The sequence below is a fragment of the Camellia sinensis genome, chromosome 7 (genome assembly GCF_055761805.1).
Source record: "Camellia sinensis isolate YWXY chromosome 7, ASM5576180v1, whole genome shotgun sequence".
NCBI lineage: Eukaryota > Viridiplantae > Streptophyta > Magnoliopsida > Ericales > Theaceae > Camellia > Camellia sinensis.
The window spans coordinates 124,340,170-124,354,170 of record NC_138967.1 but is presented as its reverse complement, the minus strand read 5'-3'; the positions used below and the strand labels follow the sequence as shown (position 1 = coordinate 124,354,170).

Below are 14,001 nucleotides of genomic sequence, written 5' to 3'. Positions count from 1 at the left end.
CGTCACAGGAAGAAGCTCAAGAGGAATTTGGAAGTGGAGGACACTAGAGGGCATACGGTTAATAAGATAAGCCGCGGTAAGAACCGCATCCCCCCAAAAGGACTTAGGAACATTCATGGTAAACAAGAGAGAGCGAGCAACCTCAAGTAGATGGCCATTCTTACGTTCAGCAACTCCATTCTGTTCAGGAGTGCCAACACAACTAGTCTGATAAAGAATGCCATGGTCGTCGAGGTATGCCCGGAAAGCGCTATCAACATACTCAGTCCCATTGTCACTCCTAAAAATTTTGATAGTAGCATTGAAGAGATTGGATACCATTTTATGAAAACTTTTGAAGCATGAGAAAACTTCATTTTTTGTGCGAAGTAATAAAGCCAAGTCACACGGGAATAACAATCAATGAATGTGACAAACCATCGATAACCAGAGGTAGAAACAACAGGGGAAGGACCCCACACATCGGTATGAATAAGCATAAAAGGAAAAGTACTTCTTTTATTAATTGAAGGATAACAAGTACGTTTATGCTTAGCAAGCTCACAAGCATCACAAACAAAGTTATTCCTAGGACAATCACGAACTAATAAAGGAAAAAGTTTCTCTAAAATGCTAAAGGAAGGATGCCCCAAACGGCGATGCCACTGATGAAGGAGACGAAGGGAGGAGCCAGAAGAGCATTGCAGAGCCTGAGAGGACAAAGGTGAGGCAGGCATGGCATCCAGAAAGTACAGACCACTTTGTGCTCTACCACTGCCAATCATTTTCCCCGTAGCCAGTTCCTGAAAGACACAATGAGTCGGAAAAAAGGTTACAGAGCAATTGAGAGCAGTAGTAAGGCTACTAACAGAAAGTAAGTTAGTTGAAAAATTAGGAACATGAAGAACAGATGAAAGCGAAAGTAAAGAGGTGCAACGAACAGAACCCTTGCCGGAGATAGAAGATAAAGTGCCATCAGCCACTCTAACCTTATCTCGCCCAGAACTAGGTGAATAAGAATGGAAAAAACTAGAAGTACCCGTCATGTGATCGGTAGCACCGGAATCAATGATCCAAGGAGACGACGAAGAAACACTGAGGGCACTAGCAGAAATACCTGTGTGAGCAAAGTTGGAAGAGGCAGAAGAGGAAGGAGCTAAGGCAGATGAAGAATCAAGTCGAGCCATCAAACGTCTGAGAGTGTGAAGCTCATCCGGGGAAAGAGAACTAGCATCATTCGAGGCACTAGCAGTAGTCTCAGAAACATGTGCTTGAGGACGAACACCACCACCACGACCACGGCCTCGAGTAGGGCGGCCATGCAACTTCCAACAGTGTTCTTTATCATGTCTATCTTTCCCACAATACTCACACTTCAACCGGTCCCGATCAACCAATGGACCCTTACCACCACCTGGAGGCAGAAAAAGGTGGAGTATCACGTGACCTGGGGCCGACAACCATCGCTGACCGATCCAGAACAGGAGCATGCACCATAGCACTGCGACGACTCTCCTCCTGCTGAACCAGGGCATAAGCCTCACGCAATGTAGGAAACGGAGAGCGACCCAACACCTGAACCCGTATCTGATCATACTCCAAATTCAGACCAGCAAGAAAGTCATACACCCGCTCCTTCTCCACAGCCTGCTGAAACATAGTGGCATCCTTGGAGCAAACTGGCTGGAAACTCTGGTAGAAATCTAGCTCTTGCCACAAACCACTCAACTCAGCATAGTAGACTGCCAGAGAGCGATCCTTCTGATCCAAACCCCTAATCGTCTTACGCAATTCATAGGCCTGTGCATCATTCCCTTGTTGAGAATACATTTGAGAGGCAGCTATCCAGATCTTGTGAGCAGTATCCATCAAGAGAAAAGTCCGACTAATGGTAGGCTCCATAGAATTGATGAGCCATGTCATAACTAAAGCATTCTCAGAAATCCATTGAGCAGATAAAGTACTATCCTCAGTAGGTGGCTGGGAACTACTACCAGTAATATAGCCAGTCAAACGCCGGGCGGCAATCGCAAGACTACAGGAGCGGGACCAAATCAAGTAATTAAGACCATTAAGTTTGACCGGACTAATCTGGAGAGAAGGACTATCACCAAGAGTCAGACCACGACTCAGTCCACTCTCCTCCTTGCCCTTAGAGTCCTGACCCAAGCTGTCAGCCATGAGATGAGAAAAGAGGGTGCAAAAAACACAAGCCGGATATCAAACAAGTTCACAAATCACCCAACCAGCACACCAAACACCTTTTAAGGCTAAAACAGTCCAAAAGAAGCCCAGAACAGAGCAACCAGATCAACTACAAGTTAGAAAACCGAAGCAGAGCATCTAAACAGCGATAAAAATCCAAGATAGGGCCAAAATACATCAAACCAGGGACAACAAACCCCCTTAGGGTTCCAGTCGGCTCCCAAGGATAGGAGAAGAAGGGACAAAACCAGAAAAAAAAAAGGGTCAAACAGTGATTTTCGAAAAATCACCCAATTTTGACGAAAAATCAAAAAAATTAGAAAATTCAATCAATAATGACCAAACAATCAAAATGAGATTATAGGGTGATTACCCATTAAATTTCGAGCATACTGTAAATTTTTTTTTTTTTTTTTCTGGATGTAACAGACGTACCAGGAACAATATGGGGCTCTAAGGAACAATCTTCAAGGAGGAAGATAGTGCTCTGATACCATGTTAAATGTATAGATGAGAAGAAGAAGAAGAAGAAGAAGAAGGAATAGAACAAGAGAAAGCTTCTGTAGATTATTGATTCAAAACTTAGGGTTTTCCCCTTACACACAACTACTTATACTAATAAGAATAATACATAAAGACCAAACTACCCCTAACACTTAACACACCCAATGGACCCTTCATGCTGAAATATATACTTTAGTGGCTTCCCTTTGATGGGGGGCATTAGGATTGGTGGATTCATTAAGTATTTCTTAATTAAATCAAAAGCCTCCTGTTGAGGCTTTTCCCAGTTAAAACCTATATCTGCTTTGGCTTTTACCAAAGGTGAAAAAGCCCGAGTTTTCCCAGCCAAGTTGGCTATGAACCTCCTTAGTAAATTTACCTTCCCTAGAAAGCTCTGCATTTCTTTTTTGTTAGCTGGCGGTGGTGCTGTTAGTGTAGCTTTGGCCTTATTTGTGTCCACCTCAATACCCTTTTGACGAACCAGGAAGCCTAAAAAATTTCCAGCAGACACCCGAAATGCACACTTCATAGGGTTCATTTTCAACTTATAAGACCTCATCCTTTGAAAAGTCTGTCGAAGGGGGTCTAAATGTTTATCAAAACTTTTTGACTTGATGGTCATATCATCTATATAGACTTCTAAAAATTTTCCAATTAGATCATGAAAGATTAAGTTCATGGCCCTCTAATAAATAGCACTTGCATTTTTTAGGCCAAATGGCATAACAACCCACTAAAATGTGCCCACAGCCCCAAGACACCTGAAAGCTGTTTTGTGGGTGTCTTCTGGGCTAATAAATATTTGATTACCCCGGCATGTCCATCCATGAAAGATAAAATTTTATGCTTGGCTGTTGAATCAACCAACAGATCGGCCACAGGCATTGGGTACTCATCTTTGGGAGTTGCAATATTCAAGTTCCTGAAGTTTATGCTGACTCTCAATTTGCCATTCTTTTTCATGACAGGAACCACATTTGATAGCCACTCAACATACCTGGCAGTCCATATGAACCCTGCTTTAAGCAGTCTTTCAATTTCTTCTTTAACTAACAGCCCTACCTCATTAGTCATTCTTCTTGGAGGCTGCTTATGGGGAATATGATTACTTCATGTTGGGAGCTTATGTTCAACTAATGATTTGTCTAAACCACACATTTCATCATAATTCCATGCAAAACAATCCATATAATCAGGAAGAAGGCCAATAAGCTTTTCCTTGTATTTATTAGATAATTTTGCATTGACAAAAATGGGCCTCTTATAGGCTTCGTCCCCTAAGTTAAACTCCTCTAAGGGATCCTGTACATCAGCTCTAAGATCATCTAACTTAGCAGGTGCTGCCTGCAAATGTTCAAACTGGACTTCTCTATAACTAAGAGGGCTATTGTCAATCACACATTCAGCCCATGAACATAAAGGTAAAATTCTAGGACTGACCTTATTTGCAAAAAAGAAACAAAACAATCTAAAGAAATTAGACCTAACTGTACTAATGTCCTCCACATCATCGACCATTGTATTCATTATTCAACCATCTTGTTTAGCCACCAATTCAATGGTTGGTTCACCCTGCATCTTTTGCATCAGGCTGGGTTTGGCCATGTCTTGGCCAATCTGTTGAAATCCCTCGTCTATGTAGGCTTGAAACTCTTCAGGAATAATGCCCCTTGTGTCTTCAGCTCTTCAGAAACCACCTCCATTGGTTTCAGGCTTTTTTCATACAGTGTTGCCTCAATGTTATGAACATTTGCTATGAAGGGATTAGCATCAGCCCAGTAAACCTCCATGCCATCATGTGGCTTGCTCCCTTCTTAGCTGGTTAGGAAGATGAGGGCCTGATGTAATAAGGATGGTACACACCCATTCAGATGGATCCACTCTCTTCCCAGCAATAGATTATGGTCAGAGGTGGAATCGACCACGAAGAAAGTTATGCCCATGGCCCTTGCTCCAATTTTCAATTTTAAGACTTACTCCTTTGGCCTCGAACGAGCCTCCTGCAAAGTTACTAATTGAGATGTCAGTAGGCATCAAATCATCCACTATTTTTCCTAAAATCCTTAGAGTTTTAGAATGAAGGATGTTAACAATGGCCCCATTATCGACCAAAACCCTATCGACAGGCACTCTATCCAGGTGTACTTGTACATATAGAGGTCTCAAATGGTTAATCAATTCCTCCCCAGGCTTTTGCAGCACTACTTGGTCTCCATTGACCGACTTGACTACTTCGATTGACCTTACTGTTTTGGCCTTAGTTTCTGCTATCTGGGCCACTACTTCTGTGAAGTCTTCCACATCACTAATCAAGTTTGTTGGTTGGTCTGGTTTGGCCTGAAAAACTCTTGGGAATGGCCATCACCACATTACAATCCATGAGGAGAAAACTACCAAACTGGATGGCCATTCTCTCCAAAATCCCCAGAACTCTCTGACTTAAGCTCATTTTTTTCCATGTTGACAGGCCTCGTCATCTTGACCTCTGGGCCACCTCTTGGCTACCCTTCATGGCCTCATCGTCAACTTGTAATTCCTTCTCTAATTCTCTAATTCTTTGTCTGAGCAAAGCCTCCTCCGTGATTGGTATAGGTTCCTCACATGCCATCAACGGCTTGGGGACCTCCTTGGTGCCGTTCCCTGGTGTTAATACTACTGCATTTTTCGGTGCATAGGTTTCACTATCCCACTTTTCTCTGGACCAAGTTACGTTTTGTGCCCTTGGTGGTTTCAAGCCCTGGTTCTTCAATCTAGACGTCATTGCATGGAACTTCCTTTGCTCCCTTCTTTTTTCTGTTCTGGTTTCAACCATAGGTCTCCAACCTCCCCTAGGAAATTTGGATGCACTACCCCCCCTGCCAACCAAAATGCGGTGGCACAAGGGGCATGATCATTCTGGGCTACTCCAGCCCTGACTCCCTATTTGGCATGTGTTCTACTGGGCCACTGTATGGCCTGGCAACCATGCCTTCCTCTAACCTTTTTTTCAAGCCATGTGAATATGTCCTAGCCTTTTGATTGTAGGACCTCTAAGCCCTAAAACTTCTTGGCTTGCTATTCTATTGCTACTGTTTGTACTGTCTCAAATATGCTCTGACTACACTAGCCCTTCCAAGCAAGGATTCATTGGCATCCCTTGGTAAAGGAAGGGCCCATCTTGCTCCCCATAATTCGCTATCTTGGTTGTGTAAACTCCTACGTCTACCCTGTTATACAACAATTCTGCACCATTGAAAATTGGCAAGTCATCTTGGCCCATGGTATTAAATCTTAGGCAACAATCCTTCATTTGCTTCTGTACTTTGTTGGCCACAATAGCCTGTGCTTTTTCTCTCAGTCTCACACCTGAAACATACAAAGTGGTCCTGATTGATGGACCATTGGCTTTTTTTTCCTTCAGCCAGAAGTTCCTTCTCTGCAACTTACTCAGTAGCACTCTTGGGTTCTTGGTTTGATCTCTCAGACTGATAGACACCATGTTTATGTCCACTTCCTCTGGAAAAGGATTCCCTTCGATAGCCATAACCCCTTTGTCCTTCTTAGCATATTTCAACATCCCTTTTTGAATCAAGTCCTGCATACAGTTGTGAAAAGTTACACAATTATTAGTTGAATGCCTAAATGAATTATGTCATTTACAGTACTCTTTGCCAATCCTATCTTTTTCTTTTGGGATGCTATGGTCTGGGGATAATGTTAAAAATTTCCCAGCTAATAACTCATCGAACAAAGCATCTACCTTTGATAAATCAAAGGAGTACTGTTGATGGGTTATTGGCACATTTTTCCTAGCTGACTGAATAAATGGCATGTTTATTGGTTTTCTGCCTTTTTCAAGGCTTCACAAGTCATTGGTGTCTTGCCAATTACTTGAGCAATATCTATGTCTATTTTTGTTTCCAGCTCCATGTCCTAGTAATATGTTCCTAGGACAGCAGCCCTCATTTGCTGCTCTTCCCTAAGGATGGACTCATAACTAGTTGCCCTAGATGAAAGTTCAAACAAATCTCTAAATTCCATTCCTTCAAACGTCTTTCTTAACTTGAAGTGAAGGCCATTTTGGGCCAACCTTATCACCTCTATTTCAGGCATATAGACAGGGCACCTATTTCTAGCCTTTTTGAACCTGTCGATGTATTGTTCTACAGACTCCCCCTGCTTTTGACTAAACTTGGCTAAATCCACCATACTAATGTTTGGCTCAATCCTGTAAAATTGTGCATGGAACTTGCCTTCTTTGTCCTACCATGTGGGTACTAAGTTTTCTAGCAGGTTAATGAACCATGTGAAGGCCACTTTTGATAATGAGTGTGGAAAAAGCCTCAGCTTAAGATTATCTGAATTAGCCTCTCCACATTGCATGGTAAACCTTCCTATTTGTTCTATGGTCAATTGTCTTTCTTCTCCAGTGAATAAGGAGAATTCAGGCATTTTAAAGTTTCTGGGAAGAGGGGTTTCATCTACCCAATAAGGGTACGGCTTTCTAAACATTGGCCTGTTAGGCCTCTTGAGGCCTGGGCCATACATTTCTTGAATTATTTCCATAATCTGATGTCTGTTGATCTGGGATGGTTCGAAATTTGGCTCCTCATGATAAGTGCCATACCCCATCCCTTCATTTATTTGTGGTTGAAAGTTTGGTTTAGCAAATCCCTCATATAGCTGGAAGTGCTGCTGTCGAGGATGGTGCAGACCAACACCTTCTTCTTCAAAATGTCGAGGGGGTGGTCCAAGTCCTCGTTGTGGCTCGTGATTTCTAAAACCTTGTTCTTGGTATTACATGCTGCCTAGGTCTTTGGTTGACCCTTGGTCTTGGGTTATCATAGTTTGGTTGTCTAAACCTTTGGTCAGCAAAGTTGTATTGTCCTAGTCCTGGTTTGTCGACGGCAGGTTCCTCATATCTAGGGGCTCTAAACTGCCCCCTCGCATAGGCCTCTGGTCAACAAAGTTATACTGCCCTATTGTTGGTCTATCGACGGCGAGTTCCTCAAACTCAGGGGTTCTCAACTGCCCCTTGGCATAGCCTTGACCATGTCGTGCATTGGTTCTTCCTGTTCCAAGGGCCAACTCTGCCCCCCTTGCTTAGTTCTATTATTCATTTCAAAGGTTGGGTTATAATGTGCTTTCCCTTCCAAGGTCTCTCTTCGAGCGACAAGCCTAGAGGGACCAAATTGCCCTCCATAATTAATGTTAATTTTAGTTTCTTTAAATGTCTGATTAGGGTTCATTTGAAACCTCTCTTGCTCCTCCTCTTGGAGAGTTGGAGGCCTATAAAAAGAGGCACTACTCTAGTGAATCCTACTTGCCTTAGGAGTTTGAAATTGTACCTTAGTTGCCTGTGCTTCCACTTTGGCTGGTGGTGGAGGACTAGGGGTAAGGCTGAACCCCCCAAGCATCCTGAGCTTGGCCCTCATACTTTTCGTGAGGTGTTCTGGTCTCACCTCGAAGGTATGGCCAAGCTAGGCAATCATTTCCTCCATCTGTTCAACCGCCAGGCCATGGTGATGGTCTCCATTGGTTGTGTCCTGACCATCTTTTAGTCCTACACCGTATCTGGCTGCCATTGATTGGCTATCCGCAATGACCTCCATGTCTTCCCCGAACTCAAGAAAGGCAGTAGGGACACCTGTTTCTTCAGCAGGCCACTTACTTGGTTCTCCAAAAAGGCCTGACTCGTCAGCAATTTTCCTACTGGCGTCAGTAGTCTCAATTTTTTCAGTTTTCTTCTTCACCATTACTCCAAGTTAGAATGGTCCCACCGGGCGTGCCAATTTATGTTAGCAAAAATTCAGTTTAGGCCCAATCAACAGTGATTGAAGGACAGACTTAAACAGATTTTAAATAAACACAAAAAGATCAAACTTTGTGGTTGAGTTCTATCCCTTAAACAGATTAAGGACTTCCCTAGAGGTAATTAAGTAAAGAAGAAATAGAACATAACAGAATATGTATTAATTCGAATAAATTGTCACTTGTCACTAGTTACAAGAACTTAAGCAAGAACAAAAAATTGAATAAATACAGCAATAGACAGAAAGAAGAGAAATTGAGGGTTGGAAAAGCTACTAGTTTAATCTACTCCTAAAATGGGTAATCTGGAACTACTCCTAAATAACTCTTCACGAGTGTGGTTGATGGTTGATGATTCCTTAATCCCCATTCAAACTTCCTTTTATAGTTGACTCCTGGCTTGGCTCTTAATGTTGACCTTTCTTGATTTTCTGCCTCTCTTCATGTATATCCCCCTATTCTAGGAACTGTCTTTTGATTTCAATCTAGATTCTTAGTTATCGTCTTCCGTAGCCTTCTTTTTTCAGTCCCACTTTATGCTCCGTCAGCTATTTTAGCCATCATTGCCACATCATCTGCGCCATATCATCGCTATGACCCGTCGATGGAAGATTATTGAATTTTAGTACCAATAATGCCCCCTTCATTCAAGGTAAAAAGAAAATCTTTTGCCTTGAATGATATTGGTCTCGAATTCTGTTTGCTTCTGGGTCTAGTGTTTTTTTTAATTTTTTAACTTCTTTGGGCCACTTAGCAGTTCACAGCCCTATTAGGATTTCAGTTTCCCTATTTTTATTTCTTTATTTTGGGCCTCACACGAAGGTACTGAAAGTTTTTCAAATTCATCCTCTTCGTTACTTTTTCCTTCTTGCAAAGTTTTCCTCTTCCCCTGAAACCAAGACAGCCCAACTTTCTCAGCCATGTCTTCCGACTCAGATTCCGACCTAGTTCGTCGATTCCCACAAGAGATCATTCAACTTATCGAGAGCAACAAGTTCGACTCCCAAATCACGGCCAGTCTTATTGCCGGTGCTAGGGAACTTGGCCCGTGTTTTGAACACTTTTCCTAATGGTCTGCCTCCATACTACCCCATTGCTAATGGTGAGACCCTTCTCCTAGACCAATCTTCCCTTTCATGGCTGAACTGGTTGACGGGCCCCAGATCATGGCCCAAACCCACTAATGCCTGGATAGCTTGGGTAAAGAGGATGACTGCTTTTGAGAGGCACATGTGGGATAATTTGGGTATTTACCACACCATTCAATTGTCTACCATCTCCTTTGAGGTAGACTCCTGGCTGATTGGTGCATCCATATGTTTCTGGTCCACATCTTGCAATTCTCTGATGCTTAAATCTAGTATGGCCTCTCCCACTATCCTTGATATTATACACCTGATTGGCCTTCCTACTTATGGCCTGGACATCAATGCCATTTTGCAAACCCCTGAGGTTAAGCATGATGTCAAAGTAGGCAATTATGGCAAATTCATTTCGGATCACTCAAAGAAAACTAGCATTCCTTCAGTTACTGAGAAAATTGCTTTTTATTTGTGTTGGTTGTGCCAATTTCTTTTTTGTGTAGGTGGCCTTAGAATTACCAAGGAATACCTCACTCTTGCCCTCCTAATCCAAGAGGGCAAACAACTGGTTTTTGCCCGTTTTCTCTTGGCCACCATGTACAAAGGTCTTTTTTCTCTCCATGACAAAAGAATAAGTCATAGTATGGAGGGCCCTTTTTGGCTTCCCCAAGCCTGACTTCTTGCTTATCTTCCAGAGATCAGATCAGATAGGAGAATAGATTATACACCCATGTGTGAAACCTATGCTGAGTTCTTTCTTTCCCATCGTCCTTCTCCTACTGTTACTTTTGCCCAGTACTTCTCTACTCTTTTGAACCTTTCCATCGACAGGATTCCTTCCCTTCCTTTTCAATCCTTCCTCTTTTCTTTTGCCTCTTTATCTTACATGTATGTTGATCCTACCACTTTGAATGATGACCTTAGGCAAGCTCAAAAGACAGTCTGGAGCATTTGCCTCACCCCTAGGTACATCTTAGTTGGAGGCTCCCATTCTAATAATAGGCACTCTACCTGTGGTTTTGAGAGTTACAACCCTAGTCAATGGGCCAGGCAATTTGGCCTTATCCAAGGCATTCCTCTCCCTTATGTCCCACCTACTATTCATGAGTATGTGAATGCCAGGGTCCAAATCACTAAACAACCTTCTGCTTATGCCATTTTGGCAAAAAACCAAAAGCTTTTGCATAAGCCTAGTTTCTTTGCTTTTGTTGTTAATGCGAGTATGAGCAACAGGTTTAAGGACTGGTGGACTATTCTTAGTGCAGTCATATTCCACCAACAATCTTGTTTCCAATTTAATAGCTTCCATTGCATAAATGTGTAAGGAATATAATGCCACATCATTAACATCATCATCAAATCTCTAATATTTGTATTCATTATACTCTAGAGATTTACAAAATTATTACCACATGCAATTATGCATTCAACATTCCCAGAATATGAATCTACAGCATGTGGCACAAGTAGTCAAATACAATTCAATGTTCTCAAGGGCTACAAGTTCCAAGGCTTATACCCGGTTACACAAAATGGTTGTCAAACTCATACATGTAAAGCCCTTGACTTGTTAACAATTTTTACAACAAAAGTAAAGAGCCTTGTGCCCTGAAAATACATTCTACGCCTTTAACTCGGTGGGATCACCACATCTTTTCATGCACAAAATCCCATAAGGTGAGCACAAAACCCAGTAGGAAGATCTTAACAAAATATATACATTTTATATAGTCTCCTGAGATGAATGCATATGGCATGTCATGCTCAAAAAACATATCTCTATCTTTTGAAATTCTTATGCATAATGCAATTCGCACGAGAGGTTCAAATTCCGCTCTAGCGGAATCCCAAATTCGCATGAGCGGATTCTGTGCCTCCACGGGCGGTTTGCTCCAAAGAAAACCCATAATTTTTCACAAAAATCCGCTCGAGCGGGATCTAAAATCCGCAAGAGCGATTTCTACCTAGAAAACCCCTATGTGATTCCACTTGAGCGGTTGCTAAATTTGTAACGCCCCAATTTTCATGCCCAAATGGTAATACAATAGTCATGGCTCTTTAAAGTAAAACTGATAATAAATCCTTATACTTGCATTACATGATGTAAATAGTCTTCATGCAATAATACAATTAATCCAACAACAATTAATTAAACAACAAATATCCCCTAGGGTTTACAAGTTTCCAAGGCTTGAGCCTGGTTACACAAAACATTTATTCAACCCCACACATACAAAGCCCTTAGCTTGCAATTAGAGTCACAACAAATGAGCACATTATGCTCTCTGTACACACTTCTACGCCTTCAGTTAGGCGGAATCACCACATCTTTCCTGCACAAAAATCCCGTAGGGTGAGCATAAAGCCCAGTAGAGAATTCTTAACAAAGTATATACATTTTACACGAGTCTCAAAAGATGGAATGCTTATTCCATGCCATGCCATGCCTTTTTGAAAGTAAAACACACCATCATTTGAAAATCAACATGCTCAGTGATGTCATGTCATTTCAACTGCTCAACATTTATCAAACTTTATTCGAGGGGCGGTAAATACAACTCTGGTAATCCCTAGGTCAGTGTCTGCAAGTAGACTATACAAGTACTACCAATTTGTCATTTTTACCAGTATCAACTGGAGGGCTCGACACCCATAATCTGTCATTCTTACCAATATTGACTGGAAGGCTCGACACCTATTCTCTATACTACCTTTCAAGACTTACCACTATATTTACCCCAAAACCATTTCATGAAAACTTGTTTCCCAACATTCTTTTCTCAATGCAAGTTTTCAAATCAACTTTCAAAGTTCAATATAATCAAATGAATTGATATGCCAATGCAACAATAATCAATACATTACAACAATTCTTCCATTTCCAATTCTTCCACACAATACTACCATTGTTATCAAAATTCTCATTACTCCTTTCAATGTAATTTCACAATATGAATAAATACTTTTATTTCAATTCATCCAAGGGATAACATAATTCCCACATTTCAAACATTTCCAACAACTTAGTCATTTCAAGACTATATCAATACTTTTAAATAATAATTTCCAAAACTTCAACAATTATCTTATTCCATGGAAAACCATCATTTATATGTAATAAATAAACAATTTTCAACCATCATTTATTTTGGCACACAAAATAAATAGAACAACATATTCTAAAGATTTTCAACATCTTTCTTAAAAACCCCCTAATTTCTAGGTTTTCTTACCAAAAACCATTCATCTTCAAGTATTTGAGAAGATCTCATCAAAACATCTTTCTTTCATCAACATGGTTCAAAACCCCCAATTTCTATCTCAAAGGATCAATTAGTAAACCCACTTTCAAAATCACTCCTTTTCTTGAGTCAACAATTAATTTTCAAAACTAAACAAAGGATGATTTCGAAAATTATCTTGATCTTGCAAAAACATATATATAACTCAAAGAAAATCCCTACTTCAAGTTTGACGAAGAAATGAGTTGGAAATCCCAAAATCAACGACGATGAAACTCGATCTCCACCGCACACAACGTAGCCCTCGCCTAGATAACCAACTTTGATGAAGAACTTGGATCTAAATCCCAATGGATTTGGAGAAATCAAAGATCTTGTGAGGTTTTTGGTAATGTAGAGAGAAGGGAGAGGAAATGTCTTTTAGAGAGAGAAATACACAAAAGTGACACTCAATCAGCCCAAAAGAGGAGAAAAGAGAAAAAAAATTCAGATCCACCTACCTCCCGCATGTGCAGAGCCTATTCCCGCACGTGTGGCCCTCCTCCCCCCGCACCTCAGCCGCACCTGCTTATTAAGCAGTGTGCTGCACACCTCACCCCTGAAATCCGCACGTACAGCCCTGGTCCTCAGCCCGGGAATATCTCTACTCAACTCCCGATCCTCCGAGCTTGACCTCGCACACTCCAAGACGTGTGAAACTTGACATGGAAGCAAACAAGGACTAACCTTTTGAGAACAACTTTTAAACATAACAAACTCCAATGAACAATAATGCCCCAAGTGGAACTCGTCACCCTAACAAGGTAACCAAAAGGTAAACAAAAGGAACAAGAAACGCACAACGAAACTGGTCGTCACAAAATCCGCACGAGCAGTTTTGCCAGCCAAATCCAAAAATTGATTTCGCATCCCAAAACAAGTTCCAACGTTTAAAACTCAAAATTATAACCCGGAAATGTTAAAAGAGATTAATTAATAAAAGAAAAGAAATCTCAGCGACCTAATATGATAATGAAAACGCCGAAAGTAAAATAAACTATCTTACTACACAATACCGATCAAGTCCAAGACCTGGGACATCCCAATAGTACTTGTCCTGTCTTTTGCCTTCCCATCGACAAAGTTAAATTTGTAAGTCACTCATGTTTTCTCTGATCTTTTTTTTTTTTTTCCTTGTTTATAGGAAATTTCTTTTTATT

General features: G+C 41.2%; 1 protein-coding gene across 6 annotated transcripts in view; it reads left to right on the top strand.

Moving 5' to 3' along the window:
• Window positions 1–14,001, top strand: part of LOC114322103 (exocyst complex component SEC3B) — a 65,836-nt gene that overhangs the window by 38,611 nt on the left and 13,224 nt on the right. Inside the window, exon 1 of one of the 6 annotated variants that reach the window (XR_014336008.1) lies at window positions 9,247–13,933. The exons of the other annotated variants lie outside the window; for them this stretch is intronic. The gene's annotated coding sequence lies outside the window, so the exon portion shown is untranslated. Of the gene's footprint in view, window positions 1–9,246; window positions 13,934–14,001 lie in introns of those variants that run through there. 6 annotated transcript variants of the gene reach the window in all.